The sequence below is a fragment of the Stenella coeruleoalba genome, assembly GCF_951394435.1.
Source record: "Stenella coeruleoalba genome assembly, chromosome: 1".
Taxonomy (NCBI): Eukaryota; Metazoa; Chordata; class Mammalia; order Artiodactyla; family Delphinidae; genus Stenella; species Stenella coeruleoalba.
In genome coordinates this window covers 109200194-109220097 of record NC_137169.1, presented here as the reverse complement: position 1 = coordinate 109220097, position 19904 = coordinate 109200194, and the positions used below count along the sequence as shown (strand labels likewise).

General features: G+C 43.8%; 1 protein-coding gene across 1 annotated transcript in view; it reads right to left on the bottom strand.

Annotated features, from left to right (window-relative positions):
* LOC307190216 (uncharacterized protein) overlaps positions 1-19904 on the bottom strand; it is a gene marked incomplete at its 5' end in the record, with an annotated part of 126358 nt that overhangs the window by 27356 nt on the left and 79098 nt on the right. The window lies entirely within an intron of this gene.

Sequence of the window (19904 nt, the reverse complement as noted above, 5' to 3'; positions counted from 1 at the left end):
CAGCAACTAAGACCCAGTGCAGCCAAATAAATACATAAGTAATAAATTGTTTTTTTAAAAAAAGGAACTGAAAATCATAAGTGTGATTTATGCGAGAAAGGCAGTATAGCAAAATATTGGTAAATGTACATGTTTTAAGTTTAAATATTTAGAATATTTTTATGAATACCCATTTTAACTGATTTTTTTTTTTAAGTTAACCAGCCAGCTACTGGTCCCTAGCCTTCAGAAAAGACAGTCTCTACCATTTCCCAATAAATTCGTATTCTTCTCTCTGCCCCAGCTTGATCTCTTCCACTCCTTTCTCCACCCTGTGACCAAAGAGTTTTTAAAGGCAAACTTGATGTCACTCCCTTGGTTAAAACCAAGCATTGATTCCTCTTAATAAGCAAGATGAAATCCACAGTTATCTTTGGGCACCCAAGGGCTTTCATGGTGGGTCCCTAACCCCTTCTCCAGCCTCATTCCCACTTCTCTCTAGACTTGCCAAATACTCCTGAGCTGATAACTAAGTGCTGTGCCTCTGTCCCTTCATAATCTCTTCTTGCTGCCCTGAAAGCCCTTCGCCCCTTTCCCACCTTTTCCTACTCTATAGAGCAGCACAAGTGTCATCTCCCCTTATACTGTGCTTCCACAGCACTCTGTTCTCACCTCTCTTACAGCACTTATCACTCTGTATTGCACCAGTGATGTCTTCCCAGACTTGACTTTGAACTCAGGAAAAGGGATCTAGTTAAATGCATCACTGTATCACTAGTACCTAGCGTGGTGCCCGGCATATAGTGGGTCTGAAAAAGTAGATAGTGCTATAAAATCAGACTTGGGACACTACGCATATCAGTCAGGGTTCCCACAGGAAACACGTGCACACTCACCAGGGTCACTGAAGAAAGTTTACTGAAGAGACTATTACAAAGTTGTGCTCAGGGATAAGAGAAACAGAAGGGATGTCAAAGCACCAGGGACTAACAAAATTAGGAAGCTGTTACCACCACTAGGCCTGACTGGGCAAACCAAGGAGCAGTTACTGGAAGCTAGCAAGAACCACAGGCAAGGGAGAGGAGTCCCCACAGATGCTGTGGCCTTGTTCATAGAAATACGGCCACTATCAGACCACAGGCGGCAGGAGGGAGCCAGGGGAATAAATACCGATTTCTCTCTCTTCCCATCTTCATGATCTCCTGCCAGCACCTCCCATGGGACAAGCCAGCTGGAAAGCTGAAAAGGGCAGAGAAGCATAGAAAGTGGATATGGAGGGGCAAAGAGAATATCTATCACATCGTAGAAAGATGAGATCATTATTTCCCTACCACAGAGTTACTCCTGTCAGAGAGAGAAGCAGAGGATAAAGTGCTAATGCAAATAAATATTTTTTAGCATATATCCTTCATTTATTAAATGTTTTTTTTGTGGTTAAATTTACATAACATGAAATTTAACATTTTAACCATTTTTAAGTATACAGTTCAGAAGCATTAAGTACATTCACACTGTGGTGCGACCATCACCACTATTCATCTCCAGAACTTTTTCTTCCATGACGGAAATTTTGTATTCCCCACTCCCCTCTACTCCCATCCCTGGCTACAGACATTCTACTTTCTGTCTCTGTGAATTTCACTACTGCAGGTACCTCATACAAGTGGAATCATACAATATTTGTTTTTTTGTAACTGGTTTATTTCACTTAGCATAATGTCCTCAAGGTTCATCCACGTAGCGGCACATGTCAGAATTTCCTTCCTTTTTAAGGCTGAATAATATTCCATTGTATGTCCATTGTATGTATATATTACACTTTGTTTATCCATTCACCCCCCAATGGACACTTGGATTGCTTCCACCTTTTGGTTACTGAGAATAATGCCACTATAAACATGGGTGTACAAATATCCATTAGAGTCCCTGCATTCAATTCTTCTGGATTATACACCCGGAAGTGGAATTGCTGTATCATATGGAAATTCTGTGTTTAATTTTTTAGGAACCACCATGCCATTTTCCACAGCAGCTACACCATTTTACATTCCCATCAGCAATGTACAAGCAATGTCCAATTTCTTCACATCCTCACCAACACTGGTTATTTTCTGTGTCTTGGATAATATTCAACCTAACAGGCATGAAATGGTATCTCATTATTTTCATTTTCATTTCCCTAGTAATTAGTGATGTTGAACAGCTTTTCATGTACTTATTAGTCACATATATCTCGACTGGAAAAATATCTATTCTAGTACTTTGCCCATTTTTTCCCTATTGAGGTATTAATTGGTATAAAAAAACTGCACATAATTTATGTATACAATTTGGTAAATTTGTCCATTTTTTAATTGGGTTGTGTGGTTTTTTATTATTGAGTTGTAGGAGTTCTTTATATATTCTGGATATTAATCCCTTATCAGATACATGATTTGCAAATATTTTCTCCCATTCTGTGGGTTGCTTTTTCACTCTATTGATAGTGTCCTTTGATGCACAAAAGTTTTTAATCTTGATAAAGTTTTATTTTTGAATGTGTCTATTTTTCTTTTACTGCCTGTGTTCCTGGTTTCACATCCAAAAAACTATTGCCAGGGGCTTCCCTGGTGGTGCAGTGGTTGAGAGTCCGCCTGCCGATGCAGGGGACGCGGGTTCGTGCCCCGGTCCGGGAAGATCCCACATGCCGCGGAGCGGCTGGGCCTGTGAGCCATGGCTGCTGAACCTGCGCGTCCGGAACCTGTGCTTCGCAACGGGAGAGGCCACAACAGTGAGAGGCCCGCATAAAAGAAAAAAAAACCATTGCCAGACCGAATGTAGAATTAAAAAAAAAAAGAAAAAAAAATCAAGCAAAGATCTAGCCCTTTTTAGGAAGGTTTGGGCCATGATGTTAGGACTTCTGTCAAGATTGAGGATGGAGCAAATACAGCAAGCCCCTTCCTACTGCAAATAATGCTGGATAAAATGGAACACCCCCCTCCAAAATAAGTTTAAATACTTAGTTCAAAATTCAGAAAGAGAAATATCCAGATGCCAAAAGCAAAAAAGGAACCCACAGTTGTAATTATGCCAGAATTGAGGTCATGTGAACCTAGGCTGCAGAACAGGAGCTCTTAGCTAAAGGAGACAAACCACTAAAGAGTTGCCCTATTAGTGATGAAGACTGAAAAACTCAGCCCACCACCCCAGACAAGACTCAGAATAAGCCATAGGGGGAACAAAGTTATCTGAGAGAAGTCAAAATGCTGCACTTGTGCTTCCTGGAGGCATGGGGCTCAAACACACACTGCTGCTTTGTACAGAATCTCCAGGCTAAGAAACTACCTTAAAAGTGCTCCAGAGCAGTAAACACAATAAAACCCTAGGCAAATGCAAACCACCTCATGGAGACACCCCAGGCATTTGGAGGATTTCCACAGAAGACAAATTCTGCTAAAATAGGCTGCAAACATTACAAACATTACACTGCACGTGAGAGGCTATCAGTATGTGCAAAAGATGAGAGACTTTGCACCCAAGTAAAGAGAGAGAGCAATCTGGAAAGGACTTTAACATGTTTGTTTAAAATGTTCAAATAAATACAGGCAGGAAGTAGGATACATGAAACAAGAACAGGGATACATGAAGTAGGAAAAAAAAAGAGAAGCAAATAGAGAGTCTATTCGTGAAATATATAGTCATGCAGATATATAAAGGATCATGAAGCTGGACGTTTCACCAACAATTCCTGGCCCTGCTGGGGTGATGACGGGAGGATCCCGTCCTGCCCGCTAGACCTCAGGAAGACCTCACTGACTCACTGCACCCGCCCACCTCACAACGACCCTGTTGTACTCTCCACGAACCTGGTGAGAGATGTTTCGGGAATTTGGGCAGAGACAGAGAGGACCACACCTGTACAGCAAGATCGATAATTCACGCTTTGTTTCTCTGCTGTCTCTAATCTCCCCTAGTCACCAGTGAAAACATTCCTGAATGGCCAGTCAAGAAAGAAGACTCTGAGAGGGAAAGACAAGTCTGCACTGGCTGGGAACTGGCTCTCAGTGACTGAAGCACCCTGTGAGAACAGGCAGCGAGGGCGGAGAGGAACAACGATAATCCTGGGCCCTCGCCGCACCTCTCCCGGCTGAGACTGCAGCCCACACAGAGAGAAATGTTGCTGTTGCCAGATTCATATTTCATCCTCACAGAGACTTAGTGTCAACGTTATCTTAAACATGATGCATGGAGTCACCAGAACTTCTGGTAGGAATGCAAAACAAAGACAACTCAGGAACGTTGTAAGTCCAGTCCACAAAGAGATTAACTTCTGACAGAGCAAGAAAACCAAATGTGGAAGTTGGAGAAGGTGTACGTTAACATCACCTAGGCAGCAGAGGTTGCTTCATAAATGCTAGCGACCCTCTCCTCATTTCATCACCATTAAACCTCCTGAACGGATGGCTGGAACTTTTGTTCTCACCCTGCTGACTTCTGGGGAGGGGAGAGGAACTAGATATTGGGTTCAATCACCAATGGCCAATGATTTAATCCATCAGGCCTATGTAATGAAGTCTCCATAAAAACCCAAAAGGACGGGGTTTGGAGAACTTCTGGGTTGGTGAACACATGGAGACAAGGAGAGAGGGGAGCGCTCTGAGGGGACATGGAAACTCTGAGCCCCTTCCCGCAAGCCTTGCCCTATGCCTCTCTTCCACCTGGCTGTTCCTCAGTTATATTCTTTATATAACCAGGAATCTAATAAATAAAATGTTTCTCTGAGTTCTGTGAGCCACTGTAACAAAGTGACGGAACCCAAGAAGGAGGTCATGAGAACCTCCAAAATATAGCCAGTCAGTCAGAAGCACAGGTGACAACCTGGACTTTCAGTTGGCTCTGAAGTGAGGGGAGGGAAAGGACTGAGCCCTTACCATGTGGATCTGACCCTATCTCCAGGGAGATAGTGTCAGAATTGAGTTAAATCGTAGGACACCCAGCTGGTGTCAGAGAACTGCTTGGTCGTGTGGGGAAAAAAACACGCATACAGTAGTTGGTGTCAGAATCATTACCTAGCATCCTCTAAAAGTGACCAATGGGGGAGTTCCCTGGCAGTTCAGTGGTTAAGACTCCGTGCCTCCAATGCAGGGGACACAGGTTCGATCCCTGGTCTGGGAACTAAGATCCCGCATGCCGCACAGCGCGGCCAAAAATAAAAGTGAGCAATGAGATCGTTTTGCTGTCATTATTTAGTATCATTAGTAACTCATGGATTTAAGCATATTAAATATGTTTCCATTGTTTTCCTTATCAATGCTCATAACTGTCTCATGTTTGGCCAGTGGGAGTTCCTTTGAGGTGGGGCCTAAGTTCCTATGACATGACCCTAGTAGTCTTTGATAACTTCCTTCTTCTTGGTATAAGTTGTTCCTAGATCATCTAGTGCATTTCCTGCACCAGACCTTTCTTCAAGGATCCCTTCTTCCTTTTAGCAACCTCTCATCCTTTTTGTTTCCTTTGCCCACTCTTCTTTCTGTACCTTAAGACTCAAACTCAGTCTTTGAACTTCTCCTCTTATGTCCCTAGTTTCTCCCATCAATGAAAGTCATAACCAGTCACACTTCAACTAGCACTCCTAGCTGGTCTATATGTCTGCATTCTTTTTTTTTTCTTTTTTAATAAATTTATTAATTTATTTATTTTTGGCTGCGTTGGGTCTTCATTGCTGCGCGCGGGCTTTCTCTAGTTGTGGCACACGGGGGCTACTCTTCGTTGTGGTGCGCGGGCTTCTCATCGCGGTGGCTTCTCTTGTTGTGAAGCACAGGCTCTAAGCACGTGGGTTTCAGTAGTTGTGGCTCGCGGGCTCTAGAGCGCAGGCTCAGTAGTTGTGGCGCATGGGCTTAGTTGCTCCGCAGCATGTGGAATCTTCCCAGACCAGGGCTCGAACCCGTGTCCCCTGCATGGGCAGGTGGATTCTTAACCACTGCACCACCAGGGAAGTCCAATTTCTGCATTCTTAACAAGAATAAGCTCTTCAACCTGGGTTGAACCTGCACCATCTGCCCTCCAAATTCTCGGGCTTTTGGACTGAGACTACATTATCACACCGGCTTTCCAGGATCTCCAGCTTGCAGGTAAATTTTGTAGAATATGTGGAATTAGGCCAAATAGAGGGGAGGGGAACAACAAATAGATTACCTCTGCACCTTTGCTGTTTCTTCCTTCACATGGAATTCAATTTGACATGATTCAACTTAAATTTATTGTCTTCCATGTCCTAAATGTTGTACCCTTATTGTTGGCATTAATAGTAATAATTCTAATAGCTAAAACTTATTAAGTACTTACTGTGTGTCTAAGAGCTTTACATATATTATATCTTAACAAGTATTCCTCAACAATTCTATAATATAAGCACGATTATTAATGCCTAGTTTATAGAGTAAGACACTAAGGCACAGAGAGACTGAGAAGTTTTCCCAGGTCTCACAGCAAATAAGAGGCAAGGCCAAGTCTGCCTGACTCCTCATGATGGTTAATTTTATGTGTCAGCTTGATTGGGCAAAAGGGATGCCCAGGGGCTTCCCTGGTGGCGCAGTGGTTGAGAGTCCACCTGCCGATGCAGGGGATATGGGTTCGTGCCCTGGTCCGGGAAGATCCCACATGCTGTGGAGCAGCTGGGCCCGTGAGCCATGGCCGCTGAGCCTGCGCGTCCGGAGCCTGTGCTCCGCAACGGGAGAGGCCACAACAGTGAGAGGCCCGCATACCGCAAAAAAAAAAAAAAAAGGGATGCCCAGATAGCTGATAAAATATGATTTCTGGGTATGTCGTGAGGGTGTTTCTGGAAGAGATTAGCATTTGAATTGGTAGACTGAGTAAAGCAAAAGGTCCTCCCGATGTGGGTGGGCAGCATCAGATCCCTTGAGAGGCTGAATAGAACAGAAGACAGAGGAAGGGCGAATTTGCCCTCTCTGAGCTGAGACATCCACCTTCTCCTGCTCTCAGACTTCGACACTCCTGGTTTTCTGGCTTTCAGACTCAGGTGGGGACTTGCAACATCTGCCCTCCGAATTCTCAGGCCTTTGGACTTGGACTACATTATCGCACCAGCATTCCGGGATCTCCAGCTTGCAGACAGCATATCATGGGACTTCTCGTCCTCCATCACCTCATGAGCCAATTGATATAATAAATTTCCTTCTATATGTATCTATATATGCTCTTGGTTATGTTTCTCTGGAGAACTCTGACTAAAACACTTCCAAACCCTATCTTGACCACTAATCCATTTGTTGTTTCCCTCCCCTCTATTTGGCCTAATACCACATATTCTACAAAACTTACCTCAAGTCTCAGGTCTTCTGAGAAGCCTCCCTTCCTAGTCTGACCAGTGTGACTCGCCCTGTCCCTCAACTACTTCACTACCCATGAGGCAGTTAAGAATACACTGCCATGCAGCTTCATTCCATTTCAGCTGCAGATTCTGATTCCCTGAGTCCGTGGTGGAACGGGAGATTCTGCATTTCTAACAAGCTCCCAGGTGATGCCGCTGCTGCTGGCCCATGAACCACATGTTAAGTAGCCAGGATATAGCAGACATACATATATAACTTCATCAACTATATTTACCAAAATATGAACAATGGTTATCTCTGGATGCTCCTTTTGTTCTTTATATGTTTCTGTATTTTTCATTTTTCTATCAATGGATACCGTTTACTCTTATAATCAGAAAAAGGTATATAAGTATTAAGCTTTCGGGACTTCCCTGGTGGTCCAGTGTGTAAGACTTCATGCTCCCAATGTAGGGGGCCTGAGTTCAATCCCTGGTCGGGGAACTAGATCCCACATGAATGCTGAAATTAAGAGTCTGCGTGCTGCAACTAAGAAGCTCACATGCCGCAACTAAAAGATCCCGCATGCCACAACTAAGGATCCCACATGCCACAATTAAAGATCCTGCATGCCACAAAGAAGATCTTGCGTGCCACAACTAAGACCCGGCAGAGTGAAAATTAATTAATTAATTTATTATTTTTAAAAAGTATTAAGCTTTCAATGTTCCTCACAGTATTCAAAATAAAGTTCAGATTTCTTCACTCAGCACCAGTAGCTCTTTGTGATTTGGCCCTTTACAGATTCTATGTCTTGATCTCCTGCAAGCTCCCATGTACCCACACATCCCACGTACCCACCAAACCTTCCAAATCATCTGTGGTTCTCTGGATGCCTCTCCCTTATTCCCTCATCCCCCCACCTTCTTCACCTGGCTCTTACTCATCCTTCAGGTTAGCCTCAAGTGGCTCCTCCTCCAGGAAGCCTCCCCAACTCCCCTATCTCTGCTCTCTTCTCTGCACTCCAGCCAACAACCAGAAGCACTTTGACCACAATACTTTTCACCTTACATGTTTTATTTGTCTGCCTGGCCTACTAGAGCGGGGTTCCTGAAGACAGAGACTATGTCTTTCTATATTTTTCTATATTTTCTGTATTTCTATATCCTCAGCATTTAGATAGTGCCGGGCATATAGTTGGCACTCAGTAAGTTTCTGAATGAATATACAAAAATGATCTGTATAATAAAGTGCAATGGCTTTCCCAAATATTGGTTATTATTATCCTCACTTTGAAGATGAAAAAACAAATTCAGAGAGGTTAGTAACTTGGCCTAAGTCTCAAAGCTAATGAATGGTAGAACCTGGTTACTATGAGGTCTCTCTCTCTCTATATATATATATACATATATATGTATATGTGTGTGTGTGTATATATATATATATATATAATTATTCTAAGTTGCTGATGTCTTAATTTCAAATGCATTTTAACAGCCCTGCATTTTTACTTCCCTCTTCCCATGATTATTGTTTTTGACATCATATTTTATATCGTTTTGTTTTGTGTATCCCTTAACTATTTATTGCAGATATAGATGATTTTACTACTTTTGTTTTTTAACCTTCCTACTACCTTTGTACATGGTTGGTTTACTACTTTTTCTATATATTTGCATTTTCCAATGAGTTTTTTCCTTTCGCAATTTTTTTTTTTTTCTTTCGGTACGCGGGCCTCTCACTGTTGTGGCCTCTCCCGTTGCGGAGCACAGGCTCCGGACGCGCAGGCTCAGCGGCCATGGCTCAACGGGCCCAGCCGCTCTGGGGCATGTGGGATCTTCCCAGACCAGGGCGCGAACCCGTGTCCGCTGCATCGGCAGGCGGACTCTCAACCACTGCACCACCAGGGAAGCCCCCTTTCGTAATTTCTATGTTTCTAGTTGTACCTTTTCTTTTTTGCTTAGAGCAATTCCTTTGACATTTCTTTTTTTTTTTTTTAAGATTTAGTTTTATTTATTTTTGGCTGCGTTGCATCTTTGTTGCTGCACACGGGCTTTCTCTAGTTGTGGCGAGTGGGGACTACTCTTCGTTGCGGTGCACGGGCTTCTCATTGTTGCAGAGCACGGGCTCTAGACGCGTGGGCTTCAGTAGGTGTGGTGCACGGGCTTAGTTGCTCCGCGGCATGTGGGATCTTCCTGGACCAGGGCTTGAACCCACGTCCCCTGCATTGGCAGGCGGATTCTCATCCACTGCACCACCAGTGAAGTCCCCTTTGACATTTCTTGTAAAGCTGGTTTGGTGTTGCTCAACTCTTAACTTTTGCTTGTCTGTAAAACTTTTGATCTCTCCATCAAATCTGAACAAGAGCTTTGCTGGGTGGAGTATTCGTGTTGTAGGTTTTTTCCTTTCATAACTTTAAATATATTGTGCCACTCCCTTTTGACCTGCAGAGTTTCTGCTGAAAAGTCAGCTGATAGCCTTATGGGAGTTCCCATGTACAGAACTTGTTGCTTTTCCCTTGCTGTTTTTGTTTTTTTTTTTAAGCTTTATTTATCTTATTTTTTATTTATTTTTTGGCTGCGTCAGGTCTTAGTTGCAGCATGCGGGATCTTTCATTGCGGTGTGCAGGCTCTTCATTGCAGTGCGCGGGCTTCTCTCCAGTTGCAGCGCACAGGCTCAGTAGTTGTGGCGCATGGGCTTAGTTGCCCTGCAGCATGTGGGATCTTAGTTCCCCGACCAGGGATGGAACTGGTATCCCCTGCATTGCAAGACGGATTCTCAACCACTGGACCACCAGAAGTAGTGGAAGCCCCTCCCTTGCTGCTTTTAATATTCTCTCTTTAATTTTTGCCATTTTAATTACAGTGTGTCTTGGTATGGTCCTCTTTGGGTTGATCCTATTTGGGACTCTCTGTGCTTCCTGGACCTAGATGTTTGTTTCCTTTCCCAGGTTACAGAAGTTTTCAGCTATTATGTCTTCAAACATGTTCTCTGCCCCTTTCTCTCTTCTCCTTCTAGGACCGCTATAATGTAAATGTTAGTACACTTGCTATTGTCTCAGAGGTCTCTTAAACTGTCCTCACCTCTTTTTATTCTTTTTTCTTTTCTCTGCTCAGCTTCAGTGATTTCCACTACTCTGTCTTCCAGATCACTGATCCATTCCTCTGTATTATTTAATCCACTGTTGATTCCTTCTAGTGTATTTTTTTAATTTCAGATATTCTTCATCTCTTTAGTTCTTCGTTATATTTTCTCTTTATTGAAAACTTCTCACTGTATTCATCCATTCTTCTCCCAAGTTGTTTGATCATCTTTATGATCACTACCTTGAACTCTTTATTGAATACATTACCTATCTCTACTTCACTTAGCTTTTCTGGGATTTTATCATATTCCTTTGTTTGAAACATGTTCCTCTGGTGCCTCATTTGCCTAATTTGTTGTTTATATCTCTATGTATCTGGTAGGTTGGTTATATTTCCCAACCTTGGAGAAGTGGCCTTTTATAGGACATGTCCTGTGTCCAGCAACATACTCCCCTCTGGTCACCAGAGCTATATGCTCCAGGGGCACCCCTTATATGTGGGCTGCGTGGGTCCTGTTGTGGTGGCTGACTACTGTGGGCAGTCTGGTAGGCATGGCTCGTCCCTTGTCCAGTTGGCTGCCAGGCCCTGCCTTGTGCAGAGGCTGCCAGCCACTGGTTGATGGAGCTGGGTCACAAGGCGGCTGGCTGCAGAACCCCAGGGGGGTCCTAGGGCTAGTGCTGGCACACTGGTGTGCACAGCCAGGTTCTAGGGTGGGTGGTTGTGAAGCCACGGTTCCCAGATCTAGTGTTGACCTGCTGGTAGGCAGGGCTGGTTCCTGACACAGATGGCTACAGTTTCCGGGGTGTCCCAAAGCTGATGCTAGCCCACTGGTGATTGGGGATAGATCCTGGGGTGGCTGGCTGAAGAGTCCAATGTTTCTCATAACTGGTGTTGGCCTGCTGGTAGCCGGGGCTGGGGCCCAGTGGTCTCTGGTTACAGGGCCCTGGGGGTCCTGAAGCTGGTGTCAGCCCGCTGGTGGGTGGGGCTGGATCCCAGGACCACTGGTTGAGGGGCCCACAGGCTGTGTTGGCCAGTTGGTAGAGAGGGCCAGGGCCCAGGGGCCTCCCAGGGCTTGTTCTGGCCTGCTGATGTGTTGGCTGTGTCTTGCCACGGCAGATTGCAGGGCTGCAGTGGTCCTGGGGCTAGTGTCTGCCTGCTAGTGAATGGTGTTGGGGTCCAGGGGACGTGGACTGAGCCTGGCTGGGAAGAACTCTGCAGGAGTGGAATCCTGCCAGGACCCTGCCTGACCATGAAACACGCACAGGTAGCCAAAGGTCAGTGCTCAGGGAAACAGACAACTGGGACAGCCTGTGTCTACACACTCTCACAAAGCAGGTCATTTCCACTTAGAAATCCCACCTGCAGCGTTTTTATCACCTTCCTTCCGAAGCCAGTATTTCCTCTCCGCATTGGGCAGGTACCACAATACTCCAGGTGCCCGGGCTGGACAATTCTGGGTAGCTGTGCTCATCCTCTCCCTCATGCCCTGCAGCTCAGTAATCGCAGGACTCTTCCTGCAGATTTTTCTCAGATCTGTACCTTCCTGTCTACTCTTACCACCACCATTCCAGTGCAGGCCTGTATCATCACCAGCTTCACCTCCATCATCTCCTGGCCCCCATTCTCTCTCACCTCCGGTTGTCAGTGGTTCTGGCTTCTGCTGTTTAGTTGTGTCTACAATTTAAATTTTTAGTCTGCAACTCAAAAGCATCAATAATCTAGCCCTTATCCCTCACCCTAACCCTTTTTCTAGTTGTACTTGATCCTTCTCCAAACCTGTCCCGCACATTCGCTCCTCTGTGCTGAGAGGATGGTCCTCCTCTCAGCACCTGTTCCACATGCCCCATCGATGCCTATCAAATGGGATAGAGACCCAATGTTCAAGGCTCTCTTCAAATCTTATCTCCCATGAAGTTATTCTTAAGGATCCCAGCAAAGGAAGCCTGCTCTTCTAAATTCTTGCTGGTCTTACTGTCTACACCCATGCAAAACTGGCCACACACACTACCTCCTATTAGAGCTATTTGGGAATATTCCCATGTTCCTGCCTAGATTACGGCTACGTTCCTAAGCAGCTGTCCTATTGCTGCTCTACCCCCCCCCAAAAGTAGAGGGTGGTGGTGGCAATAGGGAGGCTTTAACAGTAGGCTTATCTGGGTTCTAATAGGGCCATACAGATGCCCTTAGGTAAGTTATTATTTAAACTCTCTGAGCTTCCTTTCCTCATCTGAAAACACACTTAGCATCTGTCTTACAGGGATTTTATGAGACTTAGAAATAATATATGTAAACCTCAATAAATTACAGTAATCATAATTCTAATTGACCTAAAATACTTCTTGGGGTGATTATAAGGAACAAATAAAATAACACATGAGACAGAGCTTTGTAGACTATAAAATTATTATGTTAATTTTTAATAAGCGAGACCTGGATTACATTTTTCTTTTTATAGGACATGACCAATATAGACCTCAAAGATGCCCCCCATTAATTACCAGCAAGTATATCCTCCAATATCCAGGCACTTTGGCTTTCAGAATATCTGTGCCCAAAACTGTTAGAATGAATGCGCTTAAAAGCCAACCAATAAAACTGGTTGAATTCTATGTCCCAGTTGAGGCTTTTATCTATATAGCACCAAACGCTAGTTCAACCTAATGTCTCTATTTTCATGCTTTTTTTTTTTTCATCATGTACACAGAGCATTACTGTTCCCACTGTTCAAGCCCTGAGAAACGCTACCAAAGGAATGAGCCACTGGGGCAGGGTTCCCACCTAAATCACAGCCTCCATCTCAGTACAGCTCTGAACACTTCCCAGCACCATCTTCATCCCTCGGGTTTCTCAACAAAGCTTCCTGCTCCATATGCTGCCAGGCCCAGTCAGAAGAAAGCAAACCCAACTGCAGAGCTACTCACTCTGCAGCCACCAGAGGGTCCCACAGCATTAGCTAGGAAGCAAGGACACACCCTCTCCCAGCACAAATCTCCACCAAGCTTACACTTCCCCGGTGCCTCACAGCAGCTTCCCCTAGCTTCCAGCTACCAAACAGGATTGCCTGGAACCCCCAGAGCTACTTGCTGGCTAATACTATTGAGGCACCAGTTCATACTAAGTGGCCAGCTTTTCACAAGGGGTTTGTGTCACCAGGGCCCCATGGAGTCACATTTCTGTGGGTCTGAGAACTCCTCAGCCACATTCCATTATCCATGAACACAGAGTATCTGGGGCTTAAATAACTTTCTCTTTCATACAGCCCCCAGAATTTCTGTCTGGAACACCACTTCCTCTCAAGTTTTAATAAAGAAAAGGTAACTGCATATGAGACTGGCAGACTACAGCCCATGATGGGCAGGTCTCATCTTGCAGAGTTCTCCCCCAACTCCAAGCATTCTTGGGGTCCAGACAAGCTGGTGTTCTGTTCTGGACTGATTACTTAACTCAAGGTACAGCATCCTTTTTTCTTCCTCCTTTGAAGAGCTCTGGAAAATCAGAGTCCCTTATGACTAGAAGATGGAAGAGGAAGGCTAGAATTCCCAGGTTTTTCTTTGTCGACTACCCCAATCCATAACATAAGTAGACCCGCAAACTTGTGACTGATTTTCATTAAGTTTTTTTTTATAAATTTATTTATTTTTGGCTGCTTTGGGTCTTCGTTGCTGCGTGCAGGCTTTCTCTAGCTGCGGCGAGCAGGGGCTACTCTTCATTGCAGTGCACGGGCTTCTCATTGCAGTGGCTTCTCTTGTTGCGGAGCACGGGCTCTAGGCACGCGGGCTTCAGTAGTTTTGGTGCACGGGCTTAGTTGCTCCATGGCACGTGGGATCTTCCCAGACCAGGGCTTGAACCAGTGTCCCCTGCGCTGGCAGGCAGATTCTTAACCACTGTGCCACCAGGGAAGTCCCTCATTAAGGTTTTGTCTGTCTCTTTTTTGAGTGTTTAAAAAGAGGCTGGATATATTTGGGAAAATACTTTAAAATAATTAAAAGACCTTGAGAGGTTGGCTGCTACCTTCAGGATGGCTGCACATAAATCACTTCATATAATCCCCATAATAACTTACCCCCCAGGATAGGAATACGAAGTCCATTTTATGGATGAGGAGACAGAAGGCATGGAGGCTTACTTTCTATGGCACAAAGCAATCATGCAGCAGAGCCAGGTTTCAACACAAGTCTGTCTGCCTCCAACCCGCCCTCCACTTATTAATAATAATTATAGTTAACAGGAGTGGGGCACTTACTATGTGCCAGGCACACTGCTAAGTATTTACTCATTTATAGCCACAATATTCCTAGGAGGCAGGTATTCCTTTTGAGTCCATTTTCCAGATGAGAGAACTGAGGTTTGGAAAGGTTGGTGACATGTCCAAGATCACATAGCTAATGAGCGGCAGAGAAAATATGACTCACTCCCCAAGCCTGCGTTCTTAACCCCTGTGATATGTAGCCAAACTGTCTCTCCGAATGTCCAGTCCCCCTCCACCCTGCTCCCCTTGACACAGGCACACTGGTGGTTTTCAATTCCCATCCCAGACCAAGCCCCTCCCCACCTCCCAGCCTCTGCATGTGCTTTTCCCTCCACCCAGAAAGCTTCCTCCTGGTCCCTCCCTTATTTGCAACCCTAGTTCCTCTTCTTCCTCTAGGTCTGAGTTCCAATGTCCCCTCTTCAGTGTAGTCTTCCCTGACTTTCTACTTCGATTCTTCTCTCACTCAGATCCTTGTTTTTCCCATCAAGGCACTCATTACAACTTACCCAAAATTTTATTAGTTTCATTTTACTTGTATTTTATTTGCCTTTCCTGCTAGAATGAAAGGCCTATGAAGGCAGAAATTTGTCTGTCTTGGTCCCTGACATATCTCCAGTAGCCAGAAGATTCCAGGTATTAATAGGTGCTCTGTAAATATTTGATAGATTATAATCATTAGAATTTGCAGCTCACCAATAGAAGAAAGCAGATGGTTTCCAACCCCAAGCTAAGAGTTCTCTTGTGTTAAAAAAAAAAAAAAAAGGTTTCAGCTTCTGCTGCTCCAAGAGGTAAGTTAGCACAGCAAGCACAGCCTCGATGGAGTCCTCCCAGTGCCCTAGCAGGAAGTCTGCTCAAAGGTGTTCACACACAAATCCCACACCAGGGACCTTGGGCCACAGAACAGACCTGCTTGGCCTCCTTAAAGCTTCTTCTCCACAGGGAGGGATCACACAGAATCTAATCTGCTGCCCAGAAGCTGCTGCATACCAGGGCTGAGCTGGATGCCTCATGGTCATGAGCCAGTTCATTCTTTGCCATCACCCCAGACGATAGGCATCTATCCCTATTTTACCCATTAGGAGACTCAGGTTCACAGTGGTGAGATGGCTTTCCCAGAGCCACGCAGCTGGTAAGTGGGAGAGTCACTCACTCCCCCTTTAACATTCTTCAGTGGCTCCTTGTCACCTTCAGAAATGAACTCCAAATTCTTTAGCACGTAACAGAGCAGGACCCTATAGAACTTTCCTGGGACAGACCCTTCACCACCTTGTCTTCTGCCTGCCTCCTTTTTGTAGAAAAGCTGTAGTCTCCCAGGCCGCCCCTGAGTCACAAAAGCCTGACTCAAGAGTTAAGGACTGAAAGGATGTGAACATGTAGTGGCAAAAATAGCAGTTGGGCCAGGAGAACTGATAAGAATTTAAACAGTAGATTGGCCATATGGCAGTCACAGAATCTTTAGTTCTTATCTGAAGTATATAGATAACAGTATCCGATGCACATTTCCTGAGTTGTTTTACAGATGCTAAAACCCCCACCAAATGGAAGAAGTTAACTACTTGATGACCATGAGCACTGTAGCCCCCAGAGCTACCGGAGCCTGAGGATTGATAATGTTAACCCCTGTGACACCACCCTGTTACCTCACCATCAACCAATCAGAGAATTGTGCAAGAGCTGATCACATACCCTGCGACTCCCCTCCCTCACCTTGCCTTTAAAAATGCTTCCCCAACCTAAATGTCCATCAACAGAGGAATGGATAAAGAAGATGTGGTACATATATACAATGGAATATTACTCAGCCATAAAAAGGAAAGAAATTGGGTCATTTGTAGAGACATGGATGGACCTAGAGACTGTCATACAGAGTGAAGTAAGTCAGAAAGAGAAAAACAAATATCGTATATTAATGCACATATGTGGAATCTAGAAAAATGGTATAGATGATCTTATTTGCAAAGCAGAAATAGAGACACAGACGTAGAGAACAAACATATGGACACCAAGGTGGGGAAGAGGGAGTGGGATGAATTGGGAGATTGGGATTGACATCTATACACTCTTGATACTTTGTATAAAATAGATAACTAATGAAAACCTACTGTGTAGCTCCGGGAACTCTATTCAGTGCTCTGTGGTGACCAAAATGGGAAGGAAATCCAAAAAAAGAGGGGATATTTGTATACATGTAGCTGATTCACGTTGTTGTACAATAGGCTAACACAACATTGTAAAGCAACTATACTCCAATAAAAATAAATTTTAAAAAGTAAAACATAATAAAAATGCTTCCCTGAAACCCATGGGGGAGTTCAGGTTTTTGAGCATTAGCTGCCCCGGACTCTTTGTCTGGCACCTACAATAAACGCTGCACTTTCCTTCGCCACAACCTGGGGTCAGTAGATTGACTTTATTGTACACTGGCGAGCAGAGCGAAGTTTGGTTCAATAACAAGCAGAGTATCCCAGGTGCCCTGGAGAAAGGCACCTCCTCTTGAGACTCATCCCCATCTGAGGCCCTAATGGACTTAGCACTCTCCCCATGCAGAACTGAGGCAATTCCTGGAATAGACACAATACCTCAGAATTCCATGCCCTGGCACATGCTTTTCCCTCCTATCTGCCCAACCACAGAATGTGGCTAACCCTACTGGTCCTTTAAGATCCCCATAAACAAACAAACAAAAAGGACAGTACCTGATAGGAGTCTATCCTAAGAAAATAAACATGGGCAAAGATGTTTATTCAAAAGTAGTTCTTTTATATACAATTATTATTTATGACAGTAAAAATTGGTAACAACTTAAATGTTTGAAAAATATGGGAAATGTTTAATAAATTGTATTTCCCTATTTAGGGTGTACTAGTAAAGCCACACTTGGAGGTTTGTTGTTTTGTTTTGTTTTGGGGGTTGCCAGCAAAAAGTCTTGACCAGGCAACTGTAAATTGGTAGTTCTCAAATGAACTGCCATGGAGGACTGTTGTGACTCCTTACTAGGGCTCTGTAATTGGTGAATAAAGTTTCCTTTTGTTACAACTATGATTCAAACCATTAATACAATGCTTTGGAAACCCAGGACTTTGGAAGTCCTGTCCATCTTGTGGAGCTGCAGCCACTAAGATGTGGGAGCCCTCAGAATCTGGCCAGCAGGCCGAAGAAGAGAGCAGAGAAGCCACAGTGTAACTGAATACAGTTTTCCCTTGGTACCCTTGTGGGTACTGGTTCCAGAAACTCCCCCCATACCAAAATCCATGGATGCTCAAGTCCCTTACATAAGATGGTACAGTATCACATAAAACTTACACACATCCTCCAGTATACTTTAAATCATCTCTAGATTACTTGTAATACCCAATAGAATGTAAATACCATGCAAATAGTTGTAAATAGTATGTAAATGAAATGTAAATAGTTGCCAGAAAGGCAAATTCAAGTTTTGTTTTTTGGAACTTTCTGGAATTATTTTTCTGAAAATTTTCGATCCATGCTTGTTTGAATCTGAGGATGAGGAACCCCCAGATATGGACAGTCAACTGTAGTTACTTGTTGAGTGGGAAAAAAAAAAAAAATGAGTAAATGAACAATCATGCTCTTGATATTTAGTGACATACAAAGTAATAAAGATAAGGTATTATGGGACAAAATAGAATACATAATTCTATAATCAGTGTGGTCACAATTTAATATTTCACATCAAAAGCAAAAAGAATGAATTTGCTTATTTTTAACAATTTTCAGCACTTCCTAGCTCTTCACTAAATAACTACCACCCAACCCACCAATGGATTTGATAGCAGTTGTCACAATGGCTATTGTTTGCCAATTCTGGCTGATGCCTGACAACTCTGATGAAAACTGGATGTACTCTGTTGGAGTAGAGAAAGCTTTGGAGTTCTTTCTTCCTATTGGATTGCATCTGGAACTTTTCCTTTGCTGCCCACTTTTTTAGTGAGCAAGTTTGGTGAAAGGTGGGAGAGACAGATCCATTGCCTCAATTAACTTTTTCTGAATTCCCTTTAAGGATCAAATTCAACAATCCCTTCTGGGGTCAATTTTCAAAAAAAAAAAAATCCTCCCTGGACTTCCCTGGTGGCGCAGTGGTTAAGAATCCACCTGCCAATGTCGGGGACGTGGCTTCGAGCCCTGGTCCAGGAAGATCCCACATGCCGTGGAGCAACTAAGCCCGTGCACCACAACTACTGAAGCCTGTGCACCTACAGCCCGTGCTCCGCAATAAGAGAAGCCACTGCAATGAGAAGCCTGTGCACTGCAATGAAGAGTAGCTCCTGCTCGCCGCAACTAGAGAAAGCCTGTGCGCCCAACGAAGACCCAACACAGCCAAAAATAAATAAATAAATAATTCTAAATCCCCAAATTATATATATATTTATTTATATTTATATATGTAATATATGTGCATAAAAAGACTAAAAGGTATGGACAGAAATAATCCAAAAAAATCTATAAAAGGAATAAAAAATAGTTGTATTTGAGCCAAAGTGAGGATGATATCAAGGGAGACACAGATTCAAGAAGCACCTGAATTGTGTTCCACTGGACTACAAATGAGGAGGCTTATAAACGCAAAAACTGCAAAATTACATAAGTTGTTTGTCGAGAATTAAAATTAGATCTGGCAAGAAGTAAGGGTGCTTATTAAGTAAGGGTTGGTTGGTGCCCCAAATGGTTGCACAGTTACAAAGGAAGACCTTAAGACCATGAGGTTGCAGCTGGCAGCTGCTAGCAGATACTGGGCTTTTTGTTTGTTTTGTTTGTTTGTTTTTTAGCCACGCTGCACAGCATGCTGCATCTTAGTTCCCCGACCAGGGATGGAACCGGCGCCGCCTGCAGTGGAAGCGAGGAGTCTTAACCACTGGACCACCAGGGAAGTCCCTAGCAGATACTGTTCTGAGAGGGGCTGGTGGTGTTCTTGAGTCTGATACAGTTCAGAAAATTCAAGTTCTTAACGATGTAGGAACTATCTGAAATCACATTCACAATGGCCACCCAACTCCATTTAGGATGCCTCAGCCACACTTACTCCATTTTGATCTTTTAAATGCACTCTTTTCTTTAATGATTAAAGCAGATGTACAATGCATGTTTGGCAACAAAATAGGCTGTTCTAGTTAGCATAAAGTTTAGGTGAAATCATGTATAAGCCAAAATGGCTTCCCCATACCTCATAATGTAAAAACTTCTTCCATCAAAGGAAATATATAAAAGTATGTCTCTTTGGTCCATGAGTTTACAAATAATCTTATTTTCCTTTTTATACAT